This window comes from Melanostigma gelatinosum (genome assembly GCF_949748355.1).
Source record: "Melanostigma gelatinosum genome assembly, chromosome: 9".
Lineage (NCBI taxonomy): Eukaryota > Metazoa > Chordata > Actinopteri > Perciformes > Zoarcidae > Melanostigma > Melanostigma gelatinosum.
Window position 1 is genome coordinate 23,343,341 of NC_136642.1, and position 14,265 is coordinate 23,357,605.

Genomic DNA, 14,265 nt, shown 5'->3' on the forward strand with positions numbered 1-14,265 from the left:
CTCGTGACGTGGCCTCGTGACGTGGTCTCGTGACGTGGTCTCGTGACGTGGCCTCGTGACGTGGCCTCGTTACGTGGCCTCGTGACGTGGCCTCGTGACGTGGCCTCGTGACGTGGCCTCGTGACGTGGCCTCGTGACGTGGCCTCGTGACGTGGCCTCGTGACGTGGCCTCGTGACGTGGCCTCGTGACGTGGCCTCGTTACGTGGCCTCGTGACGTGGTCTCGTGACGTGGTCTCGTGACGTGGTCTCGTGACGTGGTCTCGTTACGTGGTCTCGTGACGTGGTCTCGTGACGTGGTCTCGTGACGTGGTCTCGTTACGTGGTCTCGTGACGTGGTCTCGTGACGTGGTCTCGTGACGTGGTCTCGTGACGTGGTCTCGTTACGTGGTCTCGTGACGTGGTCTCGTGACGTGGTCTCGTGACGTGGTCTCGTGACGTGGTCTCGTTACGTCGTGTTAACACGTGAACCAGGTTTAACCAATCGTTTTACAGAGTTAACCACGTGGTGTTCGGTGTTTCTTTAAGCGTGATACGAGACTCGTATGAAACGTATTCATGAATGTATTTTTGGCTCGGAAACGCCGACATTCAAAGCATCCGCTGGTTTGCATAAACATACGATGCCAACATTCTCTAAGTCGGCTGGGTTGATGAAGCACACTGAGATGTTGACAGATGTTGATGACACAATTCCTTTTTCATGTTCAAAACTGGTCCACTCACAGTTTTGGCCTTCCATTATGTCAGCATAACGACATTAGCACAGAGCTCAAAGACACACACACACACACAGCCGCCAGCATGGCTGTTGAACAGTATTTCGTGAACTCTCCTTCTGGCGACCCACTTTAAAAAAAATGACAAACCATCGGGACCCAAGTCACAATAGGCCTTATTTATAAATCCTGAGAGCGAATCTGAGCAGAATATGAGGCTCATATTGATCTAATTGCTTGTGATTTATGAGGGGAAGATTGTTCGTGATCACTGTTGTTTTTTTGTGCATAGGTAACTTTTGGTACGTTTTATAGATGACAACCCTGATCACGACCATTATTCACGTCTTTATAGATTATAGCGCGGCCCTTGGCTGCCTTATCTTGGATTATATTTACACACCGTCAACTGTGAATCTAAATTGAAATGACACACACTGGCCGTATAGTGAGCCCTGACTAATGTCTACTAAAGCGGTGATTCTTAACCATAGGGCCGCTGGCCTGTAGCGAAAGTTATGGATAAGTTATTAAAAAGAAAAAATGAAGACGACAGTGGTGCCATACCCCCCAAAAGTCTAAATGTGTGTGCAAGTACAACCCTGACTTTCTTAAGTACGGCTTTGTGAACGGAGGCAACGAGGCAGAGCCGAGTGCTCAGTGTGTGGAATGTGAGCTAATGCTATCAAACGAAGCACTGAAGCCTTCAAAAATAAAGCGACACCAAGCGACGAAACATCCAACGCTCGTGGGAAAGCCTGTTGGGCTTCTTGTTGTGTATGCAGGTTTCCATACACATGATAATAAATGTCTTTGTGATCATCACATTGTATCATCTCATTTATTTAACAAGGGTTTTGCCTGTTCAACTCCGCGAGGACACCGGCATCCTCGATCCCCTCCCCTTCCGTTCCTACGGCTTGTTTGCGCAAAAACGTCACAAAACATGTCCGTGTTTGGTATCCCAGCATGCCCAAAATCCTCATCTTTGTAAAGAAATCATCGATTTTCTTTCATTTCTTATGGTTTCTCCACAAAAGGAGCCCATACACACTGTCCATAGTCGCCATAACCGCTGCAAGTCGTATCTTGCAGCATCTCGACGGAAAAAGACACATTACAGACCCGACAACGTGCTAGCGGATGTTACCATGGAGCTACTGCCTTCAGAAAACGCTAGTACTTATAGTACAAACCTTATCCTCCTCTTCCATAAGCCGTCAACCAACGTTTGCGTAACTGAGCTATTCTCATACTCGATCGTGCGCTCGGTCGCAGCCATTACGCACAGCAAGTCCGCTACTCACACACCATGTCTTCGACCATATATTCATAGTTTTTGCAATTTGCAGAGGCTAAAAATAAAAGGAAAACAATATAATATCAAAATATAAAGGGAGAAACACCTTTAGTGTGTCAGAATATCATGTGGTTACCATGTGTTCATTTGGGTCTCCAAATGTCCTTTTAGAGCTCCGCCTGAATCTCTTCATGGAAGAAACTCTGTAGAATGGTCATACTTTGTCCAATTATTCAAATTTGAGGCAGTTGTTCACTGATAGTGTAGTTACAGCCCTATACTGTCCTTTACCTGTACAGATACAGCCACCGGCAGTTATTTATACTGAAAGATACTTTTTTATTTTATGCGGACAAAAATCTGACATTTTTACTGACTCCAAAGGCCCACTGCTCTGTTTCTGTATGACCTACAGGTTGTCTGACACTTTTGATGCGTATAGTCAGAGTGGGCCCCGGGACACTTTGTACTTGAAAAGTTGGGCCCGAGGTCAAAAAGGTTAAGAACCCCTGTACTAAAGCACATCCTGTGGCCTCAACAGTCCACTGGAGGTCAAGGACAGGTTCCATGTTGAAACCTGTCACTGGGAGGAAAACAGAACCCAACGGAGAAACATCGTCCATGAAGGGGTCACACTTCATGAAGAGGATCTCCAACCCACAGCCTGCAACCTCTGCTCTTCAATCCCGCTGAAGAAAAGAGACTTGTAGTCCGCACTAACCCACATAGAGCAACTGCGTCTTCAATCTCCAGATAAAAGCATCGTATTAATAGCAGCGTTGGTGCTTGGAAGGAGAATATAAGCACAGAGAGGGTGTGACAAAATGTTTCTCAGCCCAGACTCACTGGAAAGTATTAACTAATTGTAGTGGAGTTGCAGGCTGGGAGCCAGACAAACATATTGGGTTGAAACCAGTTGGAGACGTCGGCTGTTTCCTGTCCCAACATGAGTAAGCCTCCACCCAGGAGACTCTGTGAACCGCAGCCACATTTACAGCTCGAGCTATAAAAAGAATAGCGGTTCAAAAATGACGGCTACCAAAAAGAATGCTTGTGGTCATGGTTCTATATCATTTAAAAAAACAATACACACATTCTTTCATGCAGCCTGCGTTCACTCAGTAACAGCTTGAGTTCAACATATGTTCTCCAACATTCCTGTGAGCGGGCGCGTGGTCCTTTTGATGTGACGCGGCTGCTCTCTCTCTGCAGCGCTCTGTCACATCTTTGCAGGTGAGCCATGTGACGGCGGTGCCTGCGGGCCGACAGCCCGGATACCGGAGCTGCTGTGGGGCTGCTGATGGCGCTTTGCATGACACAGTATGTATGTGTGTTCACGTTATGTCCCAAAGTCTGCCCTGAAAAACAATGTGATGTCATCAGCTTTAATATGTGTTGTGAATAAATACAACAATATGGATCTCATTGGTTGTTTGGTACCTTAATGTTGTAGTCAGGACCACCTTAAGCAAGACCGAGTCATGAACGAGACCAGAATGTATCAAGACCGAGACAAGACCAAGACTGTGAGGGGTTGAGACTGAGTCAAGTCCAACACATGACATGTAATGCAGAGGCACTCCTCAAGTTGATCTGAAACGCTGGTCTGGTCTTGGTCTTAACTTTGTGTGTGTAAGTGTACCATGAGAGGTAAATTTATCATGTGGGAATTTTCCTTTGTTTTCAATGAGCCATCACAGTAATGATGCTAACAAATCAATCAGATAATGCTCGAGCTCAAAGACCTGAGACCTGACCTGGACTCAAGCTCAAAGACCTGAGACCTGACTTGGACTTGTGAGCATCTGTGCTTCAAGCCTGTGGATGTGCCATTTGCTCCTGCTACAGGATACTTTGATGGAAAGAGATCACAGGGCTGAGAGGTATGAATAATGAAAACAAGCCTGTCTCATGGTGGAAAGCAGACTGCTGGGTGGCAGGAGATCGCCCTGACCTGTCTGGTCTGGTCTCGGAGTCCTGGCTATTGTTGCCCGAAGAGCTGCCAACCAGGCTGGCACAGCTGATGCTCCTGACTCCTGCAATGATCTCACTGTTTCCTTTAAGATGCTGAACCCCGCCAAGGCAGCCGGTCATGATGCCAACTCCTCCTTCAGTGCAGTTTAAATATGCCAAACGCTCGTCAGCAAGCGTTGTCCTCATTCATGTGTTCCAGTACATTCGGTTAAGGTCCCCCTCTCATGGGATCAAGCAGGCTTAGAAGTACGGCTGTGTTCAGTCAGGTGCTCACCTGCTCACGATCATATAAGCCTTATATTATAAGGTGATGAGGGAATGGCAGTTCAAATGGTCAGGAGCGTCGATTTACACGCAGATCTTCTCACGAGTTACAGATGAGACCTCTTGTGAATTGCTCTATCATTTTATAAAAGTGGGGCCTCCGAAAAAAACGTCCTCCAGCTTTGTATGCTTGTACTTCCATTAATATAATTACACATATTTACACAACTGCATCTTAACACTAATCCACAGTGATTGACGGCGACACTGTCGGCTCGGTAACACTCTTTATCAACAGTCCTTACAGAAGACGGTGGATGGTTCAGCCGGTCTGAATGAAGATACAGCGTCGATAAAGATGTTGCATGTTTACACATTTCACTGTCTCTAGCTACATTTCTAATTACTCACCCTTTCCCTCCTTTCCCCACCCATCACCTGACATTGCCCCGCCCACCTGCTCACCTGTTCCCTCTCTCCTCGTCAGTCCTCCAGATATTTAACCAGACCATTGTCCTTCCTGTCAGTTCGTTCTTGCTGCTTTGTTGCCATCTTCTGCTATTTGAATGCTACTTTGGAACCTACAAATATAAACTACATGCTTGCAGAATAATTCATCCCTGCTGAGTCAGTAATGAGGAGACGCACCTTTGGATCAGTTGCAGCTTTGAGTCTGTGTGGACTCGTCTCTCATTAGCTTTGCACGTCTGAACACTGCATTCATCTTTTCTCCAATTCTTCTTAGTTTTTAGTAAAAAAAAAACCCACTTACGAGCAGTGAACTGGATTCCTTTTGCTTTAAAGAGACAGGTTGTCCCGGTGGGGGAAGCTAACTCTTTGCTCTATGTCATGATATCTTACATACAGACAGCATTTAGACATAAGACAACTTCATGGAAACCAATTACTGTTTAGAGGTGAATATGTTTGCAGCACTCATTATGACATCTGCAATACTTTAACTCTGGACACCTGCTTGATGTTTGTTTTCTTCTCTCTGGACAAAGACACACAGTGACAGAAGGTGGTGTTTTCTCTCACACGCAAACTCTAAAACACATGTCAGACTGATCAGCAAAGCACTGATCACAGAGCCTGAGCGATGTTTGCACTCGTTATCGTTACCGTAAGACACAGTAACAGCCGTCTCCCTTCCACAGACTGAGCTAACCGTGCCATCCACTCTGTAACCGCTTAGCCTGCAGCAGGGGGCCGGTGCATCTCAGCAGACATTGGACAAACAAGCAGTCACGCTCCCGTTCACATCTACGGGACATTTAGAATCATCATTGAACCCCACAGGAAACATGAATATTATAGCATGAATATATAATATGAAAGAGTGAAAGTGCTCTGATCTGTCCTCAATGTCAGCACCATAGATACCGTCACTTGTGTCTCCCACTCCGCCCTACGGTGCTGACACGTTCATGGCAAAGCTGACCAAGATATGAGCCAATCATATGTTAGAATGAATCAATAAATCGAATACAATTCACTGGGGCAGAAAAGAATCCTGCGTGACTTTGTGTTCTACTCCTGACTGAATGGGAACAAGACAGGGGGCGCAACAGGCTGCTCGGTGCGTAAAGACGCAACGGCAGCGGTTTTTACTCCAACACAAGCTGCCACTGCAAGAGAGACACACGGTAGCAGCTCCACACCTGAGAGCTGTTGCTGTTACTGACTGACTGACGGTCTGAGTGAAGGGTGAGAGCTTGTACAGAGACGTCTCTCTCTCTCTCTCTCTCTGTGTGTGTGTAAGCGCATATATGAAGAAGAAGAAGAAACCATTTTTATTGTCATATATATTTTTACACATACACGAAATGTATCTCTGCATTTGACCCATCCCTGTATATAGGGAGCAGTGGGCTGCCAGTGATCAGCGCCCGGGGAGCCGGGGGTTCAGTGTATTGCTCAGGTACACTTCGACACGTGACATGTCCCAGTCGGGGATCGAACCGTTGACCTTCCGGTTCCCAGACGACCCTCTTAACCCAGTGAGCCACGGTCGCCCCCTATATGTGTGCGTTATGAGTGATGTTGGCCTACAGTGAGCTTTTGGTGAACTTGTAAAAGTCGTAGCCACGGGGCCAATGGTGTTTTATTGCGGCCTTGCACGTGAGGATGCTTTCCCGCCAGCGCATACTGCCATTGATGTTGCTGGTTTTGGGAATAATGGTGGCTCGAGCTCACTAGAGCGACGCCGTTAGTCCGGCTGATGTCACAACACGTGAAAACTCAGCGGCATCCATGAAGAGGTTTTAAAAGACACGCATGATTTCTGAGCTTTAGTTTGCAGATGATCAAGTATTTTTATGCATGATTCATGAGGTAATAATGCTGTGGCCACCCAGGGGTGTGTGTGTGTGTGTGTGTGTGTGTGTGTGTGTGTGTGTGTGTGTGTGTGTGTGTGTGTGTGTACTCGGCAGTGTGATCCCTCCCCTTCTTTTTATTCTGCGGGTCATTTCAAACAAGCACGTAATGATATTCGACGGAGGTATTCAATCTTTCAGAGAATTACAACGGAGAGTGGTTAAAATCCACATCGTAAAATATTCACACAGAGCAGAACTTACTCATCCAGAGGTGAAATATTCATGGCTGCCTCACAGCTGGGCAAACAGTAAGCCATAGTAAATCCTGTATTTATTCCAATATTAATACCCAGACCGCTAATTGTCCTATACATTTTTCAGCGCCCATCACCGGGAGCACTGCTCGCACATTCTCAGCGCACAAGAAAATCTATGCAGCGCATAAAATAAAATTCAACATAAACGTATTAATTAATATCTAATATTAGTCCTAATCGTATCTAATCAATTAAACCAATAATAATAATAATAATAATAATAATAATAATAATTTTGTTTTCTGTACTATTTTGCAACGTAACTCAGTGAGTGACAGGTGTCCAGCCAATGATACGATTCGGTTCACTTACGCTACGCAGCCAATCATAGCATTGACACTATTGCCCTGCCCATTCGCGCCGTGCAGGTTAGCTAGCTAACAACAGTGCGGCGGAGTTACGAGACGCAAATGCTAACCCCTTATCATGGCGAAACGAACGGGCAGCGACACATCCACTCACCAAGCCATTGGAAAAAAGAAATGTGGTTCTTTTAAGATGGAATGGCTGTCGGAGTATGTTCAAATAGAAGAACAAGCGGTGAAACTGGGTGAGATTTTTTCTTTTTCGAGGGGGAAGGGTCTACTCTGCAAAACATGCAGCGAAGCTAAAGTAGCAAATGAGTTTTCCGAGGGAAAAATGTGGACTGAATGGAAGTTGGACTACCTCAAGCGTCACATTCAGCAGAAAAGTCATTTGAAAGCTGTTGGAATTGTATGAAGACTCAAGATGGGACAGGGGATTGGTACATTATTGCAGGAAAACGCAAAAGACAGAGAGAAAAGGAACGAGCTGTCACACAAAACAAAATCTGACCCCAAGCAAGTTAAAGTTGTCATTGACAACATTTTACTAGCCATCAAAATGAATGCATCAATACTGTCAATTCAACAAATCCACGATCACATGGCAAAGTATGTGAGTATACCAGAAAGCTGGCGAAGCAAAAACTATGCCTTTGAATTTGTGAACTCAATCAATGAGATAGTGCAGAATGAGACTATGTGCAGTGTTAAAAATGCACCCTGGCATACCCTGATAGTAGATGAGAGCACAGACATATCAGTACACAAAATGCTAGTCCTATATATTAAATACAGGAAGGAAAATGATGTTAACTATAAAACTGTGTTTGGTGGCATCATCCAGCTGACAGCATGCACTGCTCGGGATATTGTGCAGGCAATAACTCAGTTTTACTCCAAACATGGACTGGACCTGCAGAGAATGGTGATGCTGACCTCCGATGGTGCCACAGTAATGCTAGGAAAACACAACGGAGTCGCGGCTTTGTTAAAGCGCCAAATACCACACCTAACCGAACAACATTGTGTGGCCCATAGAGAGGACTTGGGCATTGATGATGCCTGGAAAAATGTACCTATGATGCGAGATGTGGAAACTCTTCTTAGAACTGTGTATTCCACTTTCTCTCGGTCCACTGTGAAGAGGGGCAAAATGGAGGACCTAGCAAAGATTCTTGATGAAGATACACTGTCATTCAGGCCTCTGAACGAAGTGCGATGGCTGTCGCGGCACCAAGCTGTCAATGCTGTTCTGAGGAACTACACTGTGCTTGAAGAATACTGCAAGAGAGAATCCAGTGATAACGGAGATCCAGTGGCAAAGTACTGCTACAAAAAGCTGAGTGATTCAAAGTTCAAGGTTACTGTCACTGCTCTGGGAGATGTTTTGGGTGAGCTAGCACAACTCTGCCTCACTTTGCAAAGACGCAACCTGACTGTGATGGAAGGACATTGCTTTGCCAGAGCAAAGATTGAGAAGTTGCGTTCCCAATACTTGAAGCGGAAGGATGTACAGTGGAGTGACCGTGTCAAAGAGGCAATGGGGACCTCATCAGCTGATGGCAGAAATACTGGTGAGATTACTCTTTTCATTAGTAAGCTCTGTGATCACATGGATGCTCGTTTTCCAGGGGATGAATTAAAGGAGTGGTCTGCATTTGACATTGAAGCACTGAGCTCAGACATCAGTTTTGACTATGGATCAGCAGACATTGCCACACTGGCAAAGAAGTATGAGGCCATTCTCCACCACCCACAGTCTATGGAGGCCATTAACAGTCAATATGCTGAATTCAAGTACATAATGAAGCAAAAACTTAAACAGGGGTCAATCAGCACATTCTCAGATATGGTTGCTGCAGCACTTAGATGTGAGGAGCTAAAGGAGATCTCACAGCTTGTGGATATTTGTGCTACATTTCAAGCTTCCAGTGCAGATTGTGAAAGAGGATTCAGTTTAATGAATCGTATCAAAACAGCATCCAGAAATCGTCTTGAAGTGGCACATTTGGACCAGCTGATGCGCATAAAGTCAAAGCAAGAAGCAGACGAAGCCATCAACCTGGACAAAGTGTACAACCATTGGAGAAGTGAGAAGGACAGACGTGAAAAATAAGGTAAAATTTAAGTCAGATTTGTGCATATTCTAGTGACATTTATTAAGATTTTTTACTTATGGATATTAATCATTAAATTATGTTACTACTAGATAATTTATGGGTAGTAGAAATGATAATAAAAAACTGAGTAATTACATATTTTACAGACAGAGTTACAGGAATTTACACTGTATCACAAGCTACAGCACACGTCATTGTGCAAAATGTGAATGTTTTAATGTGAACAAAATGTTATGTCTGAAAGGTGTATATGTATCATTTCTTCCACAACAGGACCCTCACACAGGCCACAACAGGACCTCACACAGGCCAAAGCAAGACTCTTCCCATGGCCAAAGCAAGACTCTCACATAAAACATACTACACATCTCATGAACAACAAGATTTTTGTCTTTTTCCTTTAAAGTTTGTCAAATCACTTATATTAAAAGTAAACTAGTGAAAATTGCTGCTGTAATTTGATTCTTTTAATAAGCCATGTAACTTGCTATGATCCAAGGTTTTGAACAGGTGTGATACTGGTGTGTGGCCACAGCGTGCACATCTGATGTTGCTCACAGTGGTCCTCAGTGTGCTCAGGGAGCTTGTGTGTATGCCCAGACACATGAAAAATTAGAGGGAACATTGACCGGGAGTAGTTTCTGCAATATTGTTTCTCATTTACAGCCATGGGTTTAAAGATGTATTAAGCATCAGCGCGTTCTATTCATACGTGTGTTTATAGCTCTTCCCAGCCTCGCTGAATTCATTACCCGTCTTCTCAATTGTTTTTCTGGGCTTCTTGGCGTCTCCGTCCTTCAAGGAAAACATGAACATCTTCCCCCGGGAACCCTTACCCTGCGCTCCCCTCCTCCTGATGGAAGAGTGTGGAGATGCCAGTGGTGTGTGTGTGTGTGTGTGTGTGTGTGTTTGGGTATGTGGTAATGGTACACCACCTCATACCTTATTTATGCTGATGCCTCTGTACTGGCTCCCCTGGGTCAGGGGGTAAGACGTACAGATGGATGGAGATGGCTCAGACCGGATGGATGGGGGGGGGGGGGGAAGAGCAGAGAAAAGAATTGTGTGAGAGAAAAAGTGGTGGCTAAATGACGTGGGGAAGAAACCACGAGGAACCCGGCAGACTGAGAGATTGAGGCAGCAGGAATGAAACAATGGGAAGAGGTGAAGAGGTGAAGAGGTGAAGAGCGGAGCAGCCAGTCCGTCGCCATGACGAGGGGATGCTGACGCTCGCTGAAGAGCTGTCTCGTTAACCACACTGAACACACGGACCCTCCCTCATGTGCGCCGCTATAACAATGATGAGCAGTGCATCCCCGTAATAAGTCACACACACACACACACACAGGTGTTTGCCGCCACAGTAGTAATGAGCACGGGGATCTGTGTGTTCTCTAATTCCCACGCAGGAGTTTGCGCGGAAACGCTCGGTGGGGAAATGATGCTAATGACAAACTGTCTCCATCTGCCGTGCGCCAAGGCTGACGTCTCAAAACCAGCGTGAGCTTCCAATCAGATCCCAACTGAGGAAAACGTTCGTCGTATTTTCTTGTGATATTGAGCAAAGCAGCAGCAGCGCTGAAGTTTGCTCGAAGCAGCAGGGTGCCACGGCTTCATGCTGAGCCCTCGGAGAGATGCAGTTTGGGCCTCATCTGAAGGGGGGGAGTGCTTGGCTGAAAAATCTTGTGACATACCTGTCTTTTACATCCAAGTAAGGTTTCTCTGCTGGGGGGGGGGGGTTCTGAATAAAATGTAGTTGTGCTTCTTTCTGCAATGAAACAGCTTGAATGTCTTCAAATGTTCAGCTTTAGAAATGCATTTGTACGAGAGTAGTGGCTCTGATTGAAGAACTAACTTTTTTCAGTGCTTTTAGTTCAACCAACAAACTTCAGTTAAAGAAAGTGAGGAGAGTAACGGTGGCAGTTGAAACGGGAACCGCCAACCCAATGTCAGCACTCACAGGTGTTGAAGTTTGGCTGAGATTAAAAAGCTGAAAGTCAAAATGTCAGTTAAGGGGTAAATGCTGAAAGGAATCGATGTAGCTCAGTAGAGAACAGGGTCTTCCTTCAATCAGAGGATCGGCGGTTCGATCCCTGGCTCCGCTAGTCGCATGTCGATGTGTACTTGGGCAAGACAGTGTGTGAATGATGACATGTAGTGTTGAAGCTTGGAGTAGGCGGAAAGTACTTACCAATGTAACCTCTCCCAACGAACTGTACATTACGTCTCTTTTAGCTTCATTTTATGATCTTGTCTCTGCAGAGGAGCTCACCTGTGTCATGTGATCACCTGTGCTGTGAGAAATATTGGCGTGGGACTTCTTCGTTATAAAAACAGTCATGTACTGGTGAAGGTGTTTGTGCTCTGTGCCAACGAGGTGAAAACTTTGATTAAACTAACGTGAACTTTACGCACTCCCTGCCCTGCCCAATCCCCCACAGTCACCTTAACCTTTTAACACAGATCAAAGAGGGGCAAAGAGGGAGACGCAGGGAAAGCTTTAGTCACAGTTCAAAGCGCTGATATATGTGTGTGCAAGAGAGATAGAGCGAAGGAGAGTTGAAGAGAGTCAATGAGGCACAGCCCTGACTTCAAACACATACAGATTAACCTCACCCCCTCGCTCACAGCAGCACGTTGTTCCTGCAGAGAAAAGAAAGCCAGAAACACATTAGTGAGTCCAAGCTCTCTTTTGGAGAAATCGATATCGGCACGGCGGCGTCGTCAGAATACGAAGCTCCCTGCAATATTCCACCTGAAAGCTCATTCCGCATACAGCAGGCTCGACTTGCACTGATGTGGTTTAAATGAAGAGAGAGGGCGAGATCATCAGCAGTGTCATCAAGAGGTGAATAGGAGAATGATCAACTGACAAAACTGTGATTTCTCTTAAGGCTTCTGAGGATCTCCCATTACAGTTACGAACCTGAACAGAAACAGATCGACACACGAGCGCTTGACCTCTGACACGAGGCCGCTGGAAGACCCTCCTGCTGCTTCCCGGTCAGCTACAAAACAGAGAGCCGTGTAAAAGAAGAGGACGGCGTGTCGGCGTGGCTCCGCCGGTTGGAGGGGACGTGAATGGAAACACATGCAACATGCTAGCGCACATTTGACAGCATCACCCAGACGTACTGATTTCATGCAGCCTTAGGACCAGGCGGCAACCTCCGGTTCTGACAAGTGAAGCCAATGAAGAAGTGTCTTAAAACGTGTATGTTCTCTACTGGCCAGCTGGGGGCGACTCCTCTGGTTGTATAGAAGTCTATGAGAAAATGACTCTACTTCTCTCTTGATTTATTCCCTCAGTAAACATTGTAAACATGAGTTTATGGTCTCAATCTCTAGTTTCAAGTCTTCTTCGATACAGCATGGTGTTCATTTAGTAAATGATGCTCCATTTAGAGTCAAATAGACCATAAAGCAGGGCTTTAGGGCGGGGCTTACTGTGATTGACAGGTCGCTGCCGCTACCGGAGACTCAAATGGCTTCTCTATGTCACTCTTCTGCAGTCCAAATATGGACTTTCATTAGTTGCAAAAAGCCAGTGGTGTATAGTAACGAAGTAGAAATACTTCGTTACTGTACTTTAGTCGTTTTTTTGGATATCTGTACTTCACTTTACTACTTATATTTCTGTTGACTTTTACTTCACTACATTTTGCAAAGAAAACTGATACTTTTACTCTGATACATTTCCCCTGAAACCTTCGTTACTCGCTACAAAATCAAATCTATCTTCAGAAACAAAATGAATCATGAGAGCAGCGTCGGGGACTGTGGTGGAACACAGACTGCAAGCAAGCAGGTTTGGTGAATCAGTGGTCCTAGCAGCAAGTTAAATCATTGGTTCATCACGTTAATGCACAATTGAAAACAAGTGCTCTCAAAGCCGCGGTGTTTTGATTCCCAGGATGCTACATGCTATAGCTAGCGGGCGACTACCTGAGTATAATTCCACTCTACGATGACTGATTTCATGATGGAAGCAGAAATGGAAGCACCTGCTACTCCCGCAACAAACGACGGTGGTGACGAAGACCAACACCCGTGGATCGCTAGCGAGTTAGTGAGCTGAGGAAGTGTTGACAGTCGTGCAGCACTAGTTGGCTAACGTTAGCTATAGCTAGCCACCACACCATAGGATTGACGGGAGCCGAGAGAGCGCAGCATTAGCGTTAGCGTTAGCATTAGTGTGAGCATTAGCGTTAGCATTAGCGTTAGCATTAGTGAAATCCTTCGCAGCTGTGTGCAAGCTGTCTGTGACGCTGAACACACCTCTACCTGCCTCAGCGGCCTGTGAAAGACTATTTAGCATCGCAGGACTAGTCTTCAGCCCAAGAAGAGCGAGACGGAATTCTCACAATTTTGAAAACCAACTTCTTTTGAAGATGAACAGGACATTTTTCAGTTTCAAGTAATGACTGGGTTACTTTCGGTGCTGCTTTAGTATTGATCATGTTTTGATATTTGAGTCATGTTGTGGATGATCAGATGGAGTTTTGATGGTAGCAGTCGCCCAATTGCAGATTCAGCTTGAGCAAAACCTTTGTCTATTGTGTTCAAATCAGCCCACAGGAGTTTACAAGGCAGGCGTCCTTTCTCACAAGACTGACCTGATGCATCAAGTGGATATGTTTTGCTGAACATAATATTATGCATTGGTCCTCTACATCCTCTAGTCGGAATGAGCAGACTTATAAACGCACTGTTACAACTCCTTCATAGTGTCATATTGCTTTTCGGAGAATTATGATGATAAGTTCATAGTAGATGCAAAAGTATACTTATGTACAATATATTATGTTGAACATTGTTGCTCCTGGATGGATCACAGCCAACCCAATTATGTTCAACACAGCTCCATGTCCTTGGTCATGGTGCCACAGCACTTAAAAGAATAAACTTCATCATTCTCACAATTCTGACCCTTTGCTTTTTTATGAA